General features: G+C 40.7%; 1 pseudogene; it reads left to right on the forward strand.

The window, feature by feature from the left end:
- The first annotated feature begins 12,455 nt into the window (after positions 1-12,455).
- Positions 12,456-14,399, forward strand: LOC139437996 (ferritin heavy chain pseudogene; annotated as a pseudogene).
- The last annotated feature ends 250 nt before the right edge of the window (positions 14,400-14,649 follow it).

Below are 14,649 nucleotides of genomic sequence, written 5' to 3' on the forward strand. Positions count from 1 at the left end.
TTACCAAAATGCTGAATGGTTTTATAAATTAGTAAGGGGTATTTTTTGGAAGAATTGTGAGATGCTTGGAAGAAAGACAGTGCTTTGAAGAGACTGTTTATAGCAATATGGATGCTAAAGAGACTTTATATGGTGCCTTAGAAGTAAATGATGAAACTATTATTGAAAACTGGAGAAAAGTTGATCTGTGTTTTAAAGTTGCAGAGAATTTAGCAAGATTAACTCCAGGTTTATTGAAGGCAAAATTTGAAAATGGGGAGCCTGGATATTTAGCTGAAGAAATTTCCAAAGTAAACCTCCAGAATGTGGCTTCACTTCTGCTTTCAACTTATAGCAAAATGCTGGATGAGAGAGATATACTGAGGACTGCCAACTTTCAAGTACAAAGAAAACAGAAACTAATTCTGGAAATTCCAAGCCTCTGGAAATCAAGCCCCCAGATGAAAGTGCCCCATTGGAGGACTTAACTAAACTTGGAACTTGTAAATCAGGATTGAAGATGGAGTTACCTAGGAAAGACTTGTGGAAAATCCTACTGTCTGATGGCTAGGAGCCCTGCTTCTTGCATGCTAAACCAACACGTTTTTTAAGAGAGCTGCATGAAAAAAAAAACACTGTCAGCTTGGACTAAAAGGAAAGGAGAGATTGAAGGAGAAACAGCTTTAAAAGGAAAACCATGGGAGCTGAGATCTGGAATTAAGACATCGCCTTGTGCGAAGAGAGGAAACCAACCCACATGTACAGACAGGGTTACTTTGCACCAGCAGTTAAAGAGGGTGGATGTTCCCACCTGATGTTCTGGGAGAGTGTTGCCACCCCAGGGTACAGAGAGAGTGGAGTACATTCCTCAAGGATTAGGGTTGTTAAGGCCAGCACCTCTTTTGTCTGAGACTGGTGAACATGTGCCCCATTGATTAGGGAAGGCCAGGTGGTCAACTCACTGCTCTGTGAGGGTTGAGCCTGTATGCCAAAGGTTAGTGAAGGTCAGGTGGTCAACTTGTTGCTCTGAGTGGGTTAAGCCTGTGTGCCAAAGGATAGGGAGAATGTTGTCTTCATGTCACTGTACTAGGGGGCTAAGACTCTAATCCAAAGATTGGGTAAGGTGTGGGAATCACCCCAACACTCTTGGAGGGTGAGGTCTGGATCTTGGTCGACATGCAGGTGCTTGATGAAGGTGGACCCAAGAAAATGGCCCTTGGGCAAACATGTGGAAAGGGTGGGTCCCCGTAAGGCCCCAAGGAAAAGAAACCATCATTTTAAGAATAACTCTTAGACTGAAATTGAATGGAAGATGCCCTGCAGATTTACTGAACTGTAGAGGACCCTTGACTCATGTTTCCCTCCCAATTTCTCCTTATTGTAATGAAAATGTTTATTCTTTACCTGTCCATTTGTGTATTGGAAACAGATAAGTTGTTTTGTAAGTTTCAGAGGTCTGTAGCAGAACAGGATTTGCCCCAAGACAAATGATATTCTTTAAAATGATTGTGATATGAGTTAGTACTTGCATTGTTACTAATTTAAGTTTTTTTTAAATATTGTAATGTCTTTTTGGAATTTAGAGGGTGGAGTGTAGTGGTTTGATATGGTTATTAATGTCAAAAATGGATATTGGATTAAGTTTGTAATCTGATTTATTACTGGGCATGATTGAGTTATGGTTAGGGCTTTGATTGGGCCACATCATTAGGGCATCAGGTCCCCTGTTCTCCTGGGTATGATACCTTTTGAGTGATTTAAATTCAAAGACTTTACACTTACTTGATCAAATCAAGATTAGGGCTCTGATTTGACGATGTCGCTATGGCATGCAGGGTTGAGCCCCAACCCCCTGTGGGCTGTGTAAACAGATGCTCAATCAAGAACACAGAAATAGATACCCAGAGAAGAACACAGAGGAAGAGAGACAGCTCCATAGACATGGCAGAGACCCTGGAAGAAGATGAGCCTGATAGTCTACATTTGACCTGTGAAGAGACCAGAGCAACTGAGCCCAGAAAGAAACGAACCATCCAGCCTACAGCAGAGTTCAAAAGAAGCTGGGCCTATGGAGCTTAAGAGGAAGAGGAAGGCTGAACCCTCAGAGACATCACCTGCCATCTTGTTTCAACATGTGGCAACAGAGTTTTGTGAGGAAGTAACTTTGAATTGTATTCTTTAGGGCCTTGTTACTATAAGCTTTTACCCCAAATAAATAACCTTTATAAAAGCCAATATAATTCTGGTACTTTGCATCAACACCCTTTTTGACTGACAAATACAGCATCCAAATCGGAAAAGAGAAAGTAAAATTCTATTCACAGATGACATGATCCTATAAATATCTACAACAAAGCTATTAGAGCTAATTGATTTCAGGAAAGGGGCAGGATACAAGATCAACATGCAAAATCAGTAGTGTTTCTATACACTAATAATGAATAAGTGGGAAAGATAGCAAGAAAAAAAATTTATTTACAATAACAACAATAGGCTCAAATACCTAGGCATTAATTTAACCAGGAATATAAAAAGTCTGCATTCAGAACACTATGAAACACTGGTAAAAGAAATCAGAGAAAAGCTAAACAAGTGGAAGGACTTTCTGTGTTCAGGGATTGAAAACTAAACATTGTGAAGATGTCATTTCTACCCAAATTGATTTATAGATTTACTGCAATACCAATACAAATTCCAACAGCCTACTATAGAGAAATAGAAAAGTAAATTAACAAATTTATTTGGAAGGGAAAGGGGTCTCAAATAGCCAAAACCTTCCCTAAAAACAAGAGTGAAGTTGGAGGACTCATGCTTCCTGACCTTGAAGCTACAATGGTAAAAACTGATTTCATACTTTAGATAAATTATATGACTTATGAACAACAACAAAAAAATAGGGTGGGTTTAAAGAAGGTATGGACAGGACTTACATTTTGCAAACAGGAAACTGGGCTTAAAATCAACATCAAGGTCTGCCTTAAAAAGGAAATGCAGTTGCAACTCTGCTGAGGCTCAGGGCCCAGCTGGCGCATGGACAGTCCAGAGATTCAAGTCTCCTGAGTATACACCAACCTGAGAGTGCCTACAACTGCAAGCAGAATTGCATCCATCATCCATGTGGAATCTAAGCCCCCTCTCAATATAAAGGTGGAGTGGACATCACTATCCCAGGGTCCACAGGATGGAGGAATAAATATGGATTAGAGTGGACTTACTGATATTCTACTATAGAACTATTGTGACTAGTAATGGAAGAAATTGTGGCATTGATGTGGAGAAAGCGGCAGTGGTAGTTGCTGAGGGCAGGGAGAGGGAAGAAGAGATATGATTTGGGAAATTTTCAGGACTTGGAGTTGTCCTAAATGATATTTCAGGGACAGATGATGGGCATTATATATCCTGCCATAACCCACTGAATGGACTGGGGGAGAGTGTTAACTACAATGTAAACTATTATCCATGTGGTGGAGCAGTGCTCCAAAATGTATTCACCAAATGCAATGAATGTGCCACAGTGATAAGAGAGGTTGTTGATGTGGGAGGAGTGGTGTGTGTAGGGTGTCGGGTGTATGGGAATATCTTACAATTTTTAATGTAACATTTTTTGTGATTAATATATCTTCAAAAAATACCATTAAAAAAGGATGAGCGTGGGGTATATGGGAACCTCTTATGTTTTTGTTTTTGTTTTTTTTTAAAGATTTATTTATTTATTTAATTTCCCCCCCTCCCCTGGTTGTCCGTTCTTGGTGTCCACTTGTTGCGTCTTGTTTCTTTGTCGGCTTTTGTTTCTTTGTCCGCTTCTGTTGTCGTCAGCGGCACGGGAAGTGTGGGCGGCGCCATTCCTGGGCAGGCTGCTCTCTCCTTTCACGCTGGGCGGCCCTCCTCACGGGCGCACTCCTTGCGCGTGGGGCTCCCCCACCCGGGGGACACCCCTGCGTGGCACGGCACTCCTTGCGCGCATCAGCGCTGCGCATGGCCAGCTCCACACGGGTCGAGGAGGCCCGGGGTTTGAACCGCGGACCTCCCATATGGTAGATGGACGCCCTAACCACTGGGCCAAAGTCCGTTTCCCTCTTATGTTTTTTAATGTAATGTTTGTATGATCTATTAACTTTAAAAAATAATTAAAAAATTAAATTAAAAAAAACCAAGGAAATGGAGACAGAACACAAAAGCCCAGACACTTCCTGACCAAAGTGGAGGGGAGAATCCAAGTGCTAACTGCATGAATAGGAGTGCATTAGTCTTTGTTATGGTTAAGTTCAGGTGTTAACTTGGCTAGGTTATGGTTCAAGTTGTTTGTTCAAGCAAACACTGGCATGATTGCTACTGTGAGGGTATTTCTGGGATTTAAATCATTTATCTGTTTATTGCATCTATGGCTGATTACATCTACAATCATCAAATGAGATTGCCTTCAGCAATGAGAAAAGTCTCATCCAATCAGTTGAAGTCCTTAAAGGGAGAACTGATGATTGCAGTGGTCAGAAGGGAGAATTTCTGTGTCTACCTTAGCTTGCCAACTTATCTTGTGGACTTCATCATCACCTCCACAGAGTTTCCAACTTGTGGCCTCCCTTCCAGAATTCCAACTTGGACTTGCTAATACCCACAGTCATGTGAGTAAATATTTTAGTATTTAAAGAAGAAGATATAGAAAGTACCAACCATAAAGAAAAATATTGTTGAAATTCAACTTCCTTAAAACCAAGAACTTCTGTTAATGAAAAAAATAATAATTATACAGAAAGTGAAAATGAAAAGCTGTAACCTGGGAGAAAAAAATTGCAATGCATGTAATGAGCAGAAGATTAGTGTCTAAGGTGAATAGATTTATATAACCATATATAGATATAAATATAGATATAATCTTCTTACAATCAGTAAGAAAAAAAACATGATGCTGAAATAGGTGAAACCCATATACCTGGAGACATGGACAAGAATTTCGTAACATTGTTGTCCATAATAATAGCCCCAAACTGGAACAACCCAAAGATCCAGAAAAAGTGGAGTGGATCAACAAAGTGTGTTATAACCTCAATACTATACAGCCATGAAATTAGGTACAGTCTCACATGATCACACAGATTATTAGTAGAATATGGAATGAAAGAAACAAATTGCAGAAGAACACACATTCTTTTTTAAAAAATTAAAATTAAGTTCAAAATCATGCAAGCCTAAACAAGATATTGTAGAAAGATAAATATATATAACAAAACTATAAGGAAATGCAAGGGAATGATAAAAGATTCAAGACAGTGATTACATCTGAGCAGAATGGATGGGCATAGAATGAGAGAAGGACACTCAGGATACTTTGAAGTTAATAGTAATATTTTCTTTTTTTTTGTTTCTTGTATATTGACTTTGTTATTTTGTCTTTATTTATTTATTTATTTTAAAGTTACATTAAAAAACACGAGGTCCTCATATACCCCCACCCTCCTCACCCCGCTTCTCCCCCCGTAAAAACAATCTCCTCCATCATCATGAAACATTCACTGCATTTGGTGAATACATGTCTGAGCACCACTGCACCTCATGGTCGATGGTCCACACATAGCCCACACTCTCCCACAGTCTACCCAGTGGGCCATGGGAGGACATACAATGTCCGGTAACTGTCCCAGCAGCACCACCAGGACAACTCCAACCCCTGAAAATGCCCCCACATCACATCTCTTCCTCCCACTCCCTACCCCCAGCAGCCACCATGGCCACTTTCTCCACACCAATACCACATATTCTTTGATTACTAATTGCAATAGTTCATGAATAGAATATCAGTAAATCCACTCTAATCCATATTCTATTGCTCCATCCTGTGGACCTTAGAATGGTTGTGTCCACCCCACATCTATATCAAGAGGGGGCTTAGATTCCACATGGATGCTGGATGCAATTCTCCTGCTTTCAGTTGTAGGCACTCTTGGCTCACTGGTGTGGTGGTTGACCTTCTTGATCTCCATGTTAGATGAGTGGGGTAAGTCCAATAAAACAGAGTGTAGGAGTTGCAAGTCTGTTGAGGCTCAGGGCCTGGCGATCACATGGTCATTCCAGAGAGTCAGGTCCCTAGTACCAACTACAGTTCTGGTAAAAGTAACAGGAGAGGCTTGTGAACAAAGATCACATCTGAGTCCAGCTCCATCACACAGAAACACAAACTCCAAAGTAGGGCCAACTGACATGGCACTGAACTCAATCTGCCATGACCACAGAACCTGTGGGTCTCTGTAGCCCTCAGAAGAATCAATACCTGGGGTTGTATCTACTTTTATCTGTCTCTGGGACTCTGCTCAGATGTGCATAAGGGCAACCCATCTGATCACCTCTTGGCTCTTTTTGGAGACTCATAGCCATATAAACTCATTTGTCCTTTCATTTCCCCCTTTTATTCAGGTCAAAAAGCATTTTTAACTCCTGGTATTATACATAGACTAAGATATTCTGCTGAGACATTCTGACCCTTTTATTCATGGTCATTTTCTAGTTACATCATCAGCTGGTACATGGTAATAATCCCTCGGCAACAGGGAGGCTCATCCCCGGGAGTTATGTCCCATGCTGGGGGGAAGGCAAAACATTTACATGCTGAGTTTGGCTTCGAGACTGGCCACATTTGAGCAACACGGAGGCTCTCAGGAGGTAACTCTTAGGCACCCTGCAACTCTAGACCTTGTTCTTATTTCAGGTGCACAGGCTTATAAGCATAGTCATTAGTATCAAGGGCTTATTGTTGGACCTTCCTTCTTTTTTGGTCTTTGCCACTGCACTTGGGAGATTGTTGCTCTTCCTTTAGGACTGTCGTAGAGATCCCCTGGCTAGTAACTCAGCACTACCTCAGTTTTTTTTTTATTGTAACCACTATGAAAGTATCATTTTTATGTACCCTGTATATATGCCCTGGAGAACTCCCTCCCAACCATGTGTCCCCTGTCAATAACATCCCACACCAGTATTCCTCCCCTGCCATTTTTGAACCTCTCTGTGATTCAAAACTTCTTCATAAATGAAGCCCAGTATTTTCTATTTTAAATTAGGTAGTAGTAGAAACAAGTATTCATTTTTCTTTATAACTTATTCAAATTTTCTAAATACTATTTTGTACCTCAATATTGAATATTTTTTAAAGATGTGAGAGTAACATTGGTCAATACAGACAGAACAAACACAAACCCTGTGTCCCTAAATATTTTGAAAAAGAAATTCATGATGCTGACCTGTTCCTTCATTTAAGAGTGCTTCCTTTTCCTATAATGTAATGATCCAGGCATGCTTTGTAGGTTTAAGCATGAGGAAAATAACATCCATCTTCACTGAATGGTCTACCCAAAGGAAAAAGTAGAAAGCTGAGGCTGTGATTAGTACATGGGTACCAGAGCTTTGGACAGGTAAACATAAGTGGACGACTAAAAAAAAAATCCTGAAAAGTGGGACAAATATTAAATTGGGGTTTATTCAGACCTAGGAATGCCCATTGTAAGCCCACCAATTGTACATCTAGACTGAATTCCCAGCATACATACATTCCTTCATTTATTTCTACCTAACCTCCTTTCTCAGCCTCAGATCCACACTGATTTTTCAGGGTACTCTTTTATTTGCCATTATTTATTAACAGATTGGTAGAGGACAGACACAACACCAACAAACATGCACCAATCTCAACAGTCAATGATAAATTGAACAGGAAGGCATAAAGAGACCCAAGGAATTATTTCTGAATTGAAATTTGTCATGAAAGTTGGGGAAAAAAAGACTGGTTTCCTCTGATGTATTTGCATTGCTAGAAGTGATAAATGAAGTACAGATTCCACTATTCATTGTTTTGGATGGATTGTGCTTACACTACTACTTAGTGTTTATTTAGCCCCTTTGGAAAAGCACTAATTTAATAGCCCTTACAACCCATTAATAAAAGGAGGAGGTTACTGTTATCTAATTCATATCATAAGTGGAGAAACTTTGACAACCACAGGTAGACTTCCCCACTATCACATAGTGAGTTGTCCAAATCATGTTATAGCCTTGGAGGATAGGTGGGGATGTTACTCTATATCCTATGCTTGGGCATCAGCATTTACCCAAGATAAACTTTTATATTTTTTACTGAAACTTTCTGTACTTCAACATGGTGTATCACAAATGATTTGGAAAAAAAGATTAGTTAGGGGAATGGATGTGGCTCAAGCAGTTGAGTGCCAACCTTCCACATGGAAGATTCTGGATTCCATTCCCAGTGCCTCCTAAATAAAAAATAAACAGACAACAAGCAGAAACTACAAGCAGACAGTGAGCAAAAACAATGAGCAAACAACAAGAAAACAGACAAGCAAACCAAAAAAGAAAAGGCAAAAAAAAAAGAGAATAAATTACTGATGTTTGGGTATGATTTAATTTATAAAAAGACAGAGTGGAACCCAAGTTATCCCACTAATAACATCATTTCCATTTACTTGCATTCCAATAGTAGTTTGAGAGTGGCAGAGGAAAGGGCAAAATTACACAAAGAAAACAGGATATTACACTTAATTCATAAACAGATACATCAGTTAGGGCAGCTTCCAGTTTCAGTCTTTCTAAACTGACAAATTTCTATCTGTCAATTTGTATGGCTAGAGTCTGAGGAGGAAATGATCACATTTTTTTTTTTGAGGTATTGGAGCCGGGGATTGAACCTGGGACCTCATACGTGGGAATCTGGCACTCAACCACTAAGCCACGTTGGCTCTCCTGCATTGGTTTTTTGTTTGTTTGTTTGTTTTGTTTTGTTTTGTTTTAGGAGGCATGGGGATCCAAACGCAGGACCTCCCGTGCGGGGAGCAGGTGCTCAACTGCTTGAACCACATCTGCTCCCCTGAATCACATTCTTTTAATTCCTTACACACACCTGGGTCTGGCCTAATAGGTAATGAAGGAATAAATACTTGTGTGTGTGTGTGTGTGTGTGTGTGGAGAGAGAGAGAGAGAGAGAGAGAGAGAGAGAATGAATGGTTGTTGGTGTTAGATTAAGATGTCGATGAGGAGTGATGAGCTCTGCTTTTTGAAAGGTTTGTCATCAGTAAGAGACCACAAAGAATGTGATTTGCTGAATGAGTCTATACAAACTTTCACCCATTTTGCTTTTTTGTTCTATTCAATTGATGCTGTGTGTAGCTTTTCTGTTGGGCAATTGTGATCTATGGCTATGCCTTTAAAATCATTGAAATGTTTTGAGACTAGAAATTTATTAGGCTTTTACAATGTCATGGCATATGGAGAGTCTAGGTGGCAGGCAATTTGGAGAGTGGCCACACGCCATAATCAGAGGACAGACATCACATATGCTTACTTTGGAAGGTACTATTGATCCCACAGTGACCTTTAAGTTACATTTATATGCAGTTCATAATGGGTTTTCAAGTAGTGTTGAAGCATAAAAAGGTTAACGAAGGTTTAAATATTGTTCAGTGGCTAAAGGTCAATGTCTGGGTAACCTCATTGGCTGCATTCATTGCAAATAATAACCAATGGGATTGTCCTCTTTAAAGTTGCTTTGTTTAGCTACCTTGCCATATAAATTCAGCAAATCTTACTACTAATAATTGTGATAGCTGTAATAATGATGATATTTCTAAGGCACTGTGCTAAGCCCTCACTCTGCAAGGTAGGACTTATGTTCCTCATTTTATAAATGAGACTCATTTATGGAATGCTTAAATTAGAAGTAGAAAAACAAGGGTTTCAGTCATGTTGTCTTGTGCTGTTAACCAAAATGAAATACAGCATCTCCAGTGAGCCAATTTGGTAAGCCAGGAGCCTAGACTTTAATAATAAAGCTGGATTACACAATCCATTTTAACAAAAGTCACTGATATTGAAGGCATCAGAAATGTCATTTTGTTGTTTTTAGTTGTTCTGAACATGCCTAGTTACTCCCATTCCTAGCTGTGGGATCAGATTGGCGAAAACAAAGAAAAACTGGATTGTTTTAAGGTATTTATGTTCATTGGCTGTAACTTGATATAATCAGACTAGAAGCAAAGCCTGAATGTCTGACCAGTGCCTTCACTGAGCTCTTTCAGTGCTTGTAAATATTTTAGCAAATTTTACGTTATCCTGAATGTTTTCCTGCTCACAGGCGGGGGATAGTTGGCTCATTTGCAGAAATAGTCACTGATTTACAAATAGGTTAGTTTCAGCCTGTGGACAGCACACATATCTCCACACACACAGGGAAACATCAGTGATACAGGCTAAATAGGAGGAAGGTTAGTCTCAGTTTGTGAGAATTCTAAGTTATATATTCTAAAAATTAGTATAGTTTCATCATAAAACAAACGTAGCAAAATGCTACCAAATGAAGTCTTGCTATAAGAGTTTATATGACTAGGTGAGACTCATTTGGAATGAGAGGCACTATTTGCATGCAAATAATTAAGGTGTCAAAGCCTTAAAAGAGATGATCCCTCCTAGGTTAAACATGCCCCTTTGCAATCTTTTTTTTTTTTAAGATTTATTTTATTTATTAATTTCTCTCCCCTTCCCCCTTCCCACCCCAGTTGTCTGTTCTCTGTGTCTATTTGCTGCGTCTTCTTTGTCTGCTTCTGTTGTTGTCAGCGGCATGGGAATCTGTGTTTCTTTTTGTTGCGTCATCTTGTGTCAGCTCTCCGTGTGTGCAGTACCATTCCTAGGCAGGCTGCACGTTCTTTAGCACTGGGCGGCTCTCCTTACAGGGTGCACTCCTTGCGCATGGGGCTCCCCTACGTGGGGGACACCCCTGCATGGCAGGGCACTCCTTGCGCACATCAGCACTGCACATGGGCCAGCTCCACACGGGTCAAGGAGGCCTGGGGTTTGAACCGCGGACCTCCCATGTGGTAGACAGACGCCCTAACCACTGGGCCAAGTCTGCCGCCCTCCTTTGCAATCTTGTTTACACTATCACTTTGCTTAGCTAACCATTCATTCATAGATAGTGCAATGGTAATTTGAGCAGGAACTGGGCAGAAATTTAATTACAAATTCTGAATTACAAGGGGCCAAAATACTGAGGCTTCACCATATAGTCATTTCTAGGTTATCCACATCAATGAATGTGATACTGATAATTTTTAAACCACTTCTATTCTGCCTTGTGTATTTGGAGGAAAGGTATATTCTCAATTATATTTTGCTTAGACTCCTGTTAAGCTTAAACTTGCATTCTCTCATCATATACAAACGGTCAAAGAGAAAGTCAAGAAGCATGTTAAAAGAGAGTTGTATGAAGCCTGTCCGAGATGAAACATTAGGCATAGCTAATCCAGGTTGAGAATCATCCTTACTAGAGAGTTCTTCATTTCAAAAAATGTATTCAACAAACCTTCCCAGACAAATGGGAATTCTCAGTTCCTAATAAAGAACTCCTAGGAAAATGACTTCTTCAATCTCAGGGAAGCCAGTGGTCCCAGAAATGGGTCTTAGACATGGTTTAGGGACTCTTCAAGCCTTAAAAGTTCCATGAACCTGCTCATTGGCAAGTGGGGGCATCTGGTTAGGTAGGTAAATCTTGTGTCATCTGTAGGATCCAAAATCAAGGTAAGTTATCTTTATGTAGAAACATCAAATAGCTCAATAGTTTTTCTGTAATTAAAGCTGCAAATACATTGTAAAAAATCACATTCTTAGCTTAATGGAGTAAAGATGAGGCAGAGCTGTGCACTATAAAATGAGCAAGTGAAAAGAAATGCCTTGAAAACATTTTGGGGTAGAAAAACTAATTTTACATATGCCCCTTCTTTTCTCTAGCTCTTTGATCTTTCTGAATGTTTTTTCGTTTTGTTTTGGTTGCCATAAACAGTTTAAATGGGCTGAGATAAGGGGAAATGGAGAGTTTGTGTGTTGTTGTGTTTGTGTGTGCCTCACAGGGTGGCAGGGGAAAAGTAAAAATCTGAAAAGGTTTGTCTTCCCACCTCCAACATACACAGCACTTGGGACAGAGAAAGCTAGTTGACCTCCAGTATCTCTTCTTTCATTTGTAATATAACTTTGTATTTTAGCAGAATACATGCTAAGACTCCATCTATCAGTCTTCCCTGAACCTTGGTATGGTCATGTAGCTAAGTTCTGACCAATGGTATGTAAGTAAAAGTGTCACATGTGGATTTTGGAAAGTGTTCTTAATGGTGTATATGGTGGTTTGAAACTGTATGTACCCAGAAAAGCATGTTCTTAAACATGGACTCATTGTAAGTAGAATCTTCTGATGAGGTTACATCATTTAAGGTGTGGCTGACCTCATTCAAAATGGGCCTTAATCATCTCACTAGAGTCCTTTATGAAAGGGGTGGATAGAGACATCTTCATGGAGAGTTGCCATGGTTTCCTGCTTCAGAAGTGCTTGAATGGAAGCCAGTGCTCGCCCTTGTTGGCCAGCCACCCTCAGCTGCCTTCCACTGTCCTTCCAATGTCTTGCAGCCACCACCATTGCTTCTCAACTGCCCACCATGAAGGCCACATCCCCATCATAGGTTCATCAGAACTACAACCAGGACTCGGAAGCCACCATCAATGCCAGATCAACTTGGAGCTCTATGCCTCTTATATCTACTTGTTGATGTCTTACTACTTTGACCATGATGATGTAATTTTGAAGAACTTTGCCAAGGGCAAAGACCAGTGAAGAAGGATGGTCCAATGATGGGCCCTTAATACTGATGATTATCCTTATGAGATTGTGAGCCTGAAATTTGAACTAGGCCTAGAGCTGCAGGGTGTAAGAGTTATCTCCTGAGAGCCTCCATGTTGCTCAAATGTGGTCACTCTCTAAGCCAAACTCATCATGTAAATGCATTACCTTCCCCCCAGCATGGGACATGACTCCCAGGGATAAGCCTCCCTGGTGCTGAGGATTACTACCAATCACCAGCTGATGATGCAATAAGAAAAAGGCCTTGAATACAAGGGGGAAATGGTAAAGACAAATGAGTGTATATGGCTAAGAGACTTGAAAATGAGTCAAGAGGTCATCAGAGGGGTTGCGCTTATGCATGTCTCAGCAGGATCCCAGAGACAGCCAAAGTAGATACAACCCTAGGTGTTGGTGCTCCTGAGGTCTATGGAGACACGCAGGTTCTACAGTCATGACAGATGGCTCTAGAGTTCATTGCCTTGCCAGTGGGCCCTACTTTGGAATTTGTCCTCCTTATTGTAATGGATTTGGACTCAGATGTGCCCTCTCTACACATGTCTCTTCTATCACTCTTACTGAACCTGTGATTGGCACTGGGGTTTGTGTATGCTCAGGAGACTTGAATCCCTGATTTTGTGTTTTTGTGTCAGCTGGGCCCTGAGCCTCAGCAAAGTTCAAACACCTAATTTCCAGTAGGTTGGACTTACCCAGGTCAGTTGATGGGGAGGTGAGAATGGCCAACCACAACACCAGGGAACTGAGAGTGTCTATAACTGCAAGCAGGAGAATTGCATCCATCAGCCATGTGGGATCTAAACACCCTCTCGATTTAGGGGTGGAGTGAACATTGTCATCCCAGCATCCACAAGATGGAGGAATATAATATGGATTTGAGTCGACTTGCTGGTATTTTACTATAGAACAGTTGTGATTCTAGCAATGGAATACATTTTATCATTGATGTAGTGATGGTGGCCATGGAAGTTGCTGAGGGTAGGGAGAGGTAGTAAGAAGTGTGATGTGGGGCATTTTTGTGACTTGGAGTTGTCCTGAATGATGTTGCAGGAACAGATGCAGGACATTATATATGCTGCCATAATACACTGGATGAATTGGGTGAGAGTGTGAATTACAGTGTAAACTATGGTCCATGCGGTGTGGCAGTGCTCCAGGGTGTTTTTGCCAAATGCAATGAATGTGCTTTACTGATGAAAGGGGATGTTGATGTGGGGAGAGTGGGGGTGCATGTGGTATATGGGAACCTCTTATGTTTTTTAATGTAACATTTTATGTGATCTATTTATCTTTTTAAAAAGGCAATAAAATATGTATTTAAAAAAACCCAGAACTTTGCCAATACTTTCTTCACCAATCTTATGAGGAGAGGGAACATACTGAGTAACTAATGAAGTTGCAGAATCAATGAGGCAGCCATAGCTTCCTTCAGGATATGAAGAAACCAGAATGAGATGACAGGGAGAACGGGATGAATGCAATGGAGTGTGCCTTACACTTGGAAAAAAGGGTCAATCAGTCACTACTAGAACTGTACAAACTGGCCACTGACAAAAACCACCCCCACTTGTGTGACTTCATTGAGACCCATTACCTGAAGGAGCAGGTGAAGTCCGTCGAAGAACTGGGTGACTATGTAATCAACTTGCACAAGATGAGGGCCCCAGATTCTGGCCTGGCAGAGTATCTCTTTGACAAGCACACTCTGGGAAGCAGTGATGATGAGAGCCACTCATCAGAGTAGTGCATGTGTGTTGGGTTTACCTTTTCTATAAGTTTTATCAACGTCCACCAAGTTCTTTCATTGGCACCATTCTTTCAAATAAAGTAATTTGGTACCAAAAAAAAGGGGGAGGGATGAATACAGAAAGAGGGAGAAAAAAAACCGGAAGCAAGATGTTAAAATCAATGAAATCCAAAAGAGTAGGGGGAGACCCAGATGCTGATATGTGCCTTGCCATGTGACAGAGGGGTCCAGGATCTCCGACATCCAG

Source organism: Dasypus novemcinctus, chromosome X, assembly GCF_030445035.2.
Source record: "Dasypus novemcinctus isolate mDasNov1 chromosome X, mDasNov1.1.hap2, whole genome shotgun sequence".
NCBI lineage: Eukaryota > Metazoa > Chordata > Mammalia > Cingulata > Dasypodidae > Dasypus > Dasypus novemcinctus.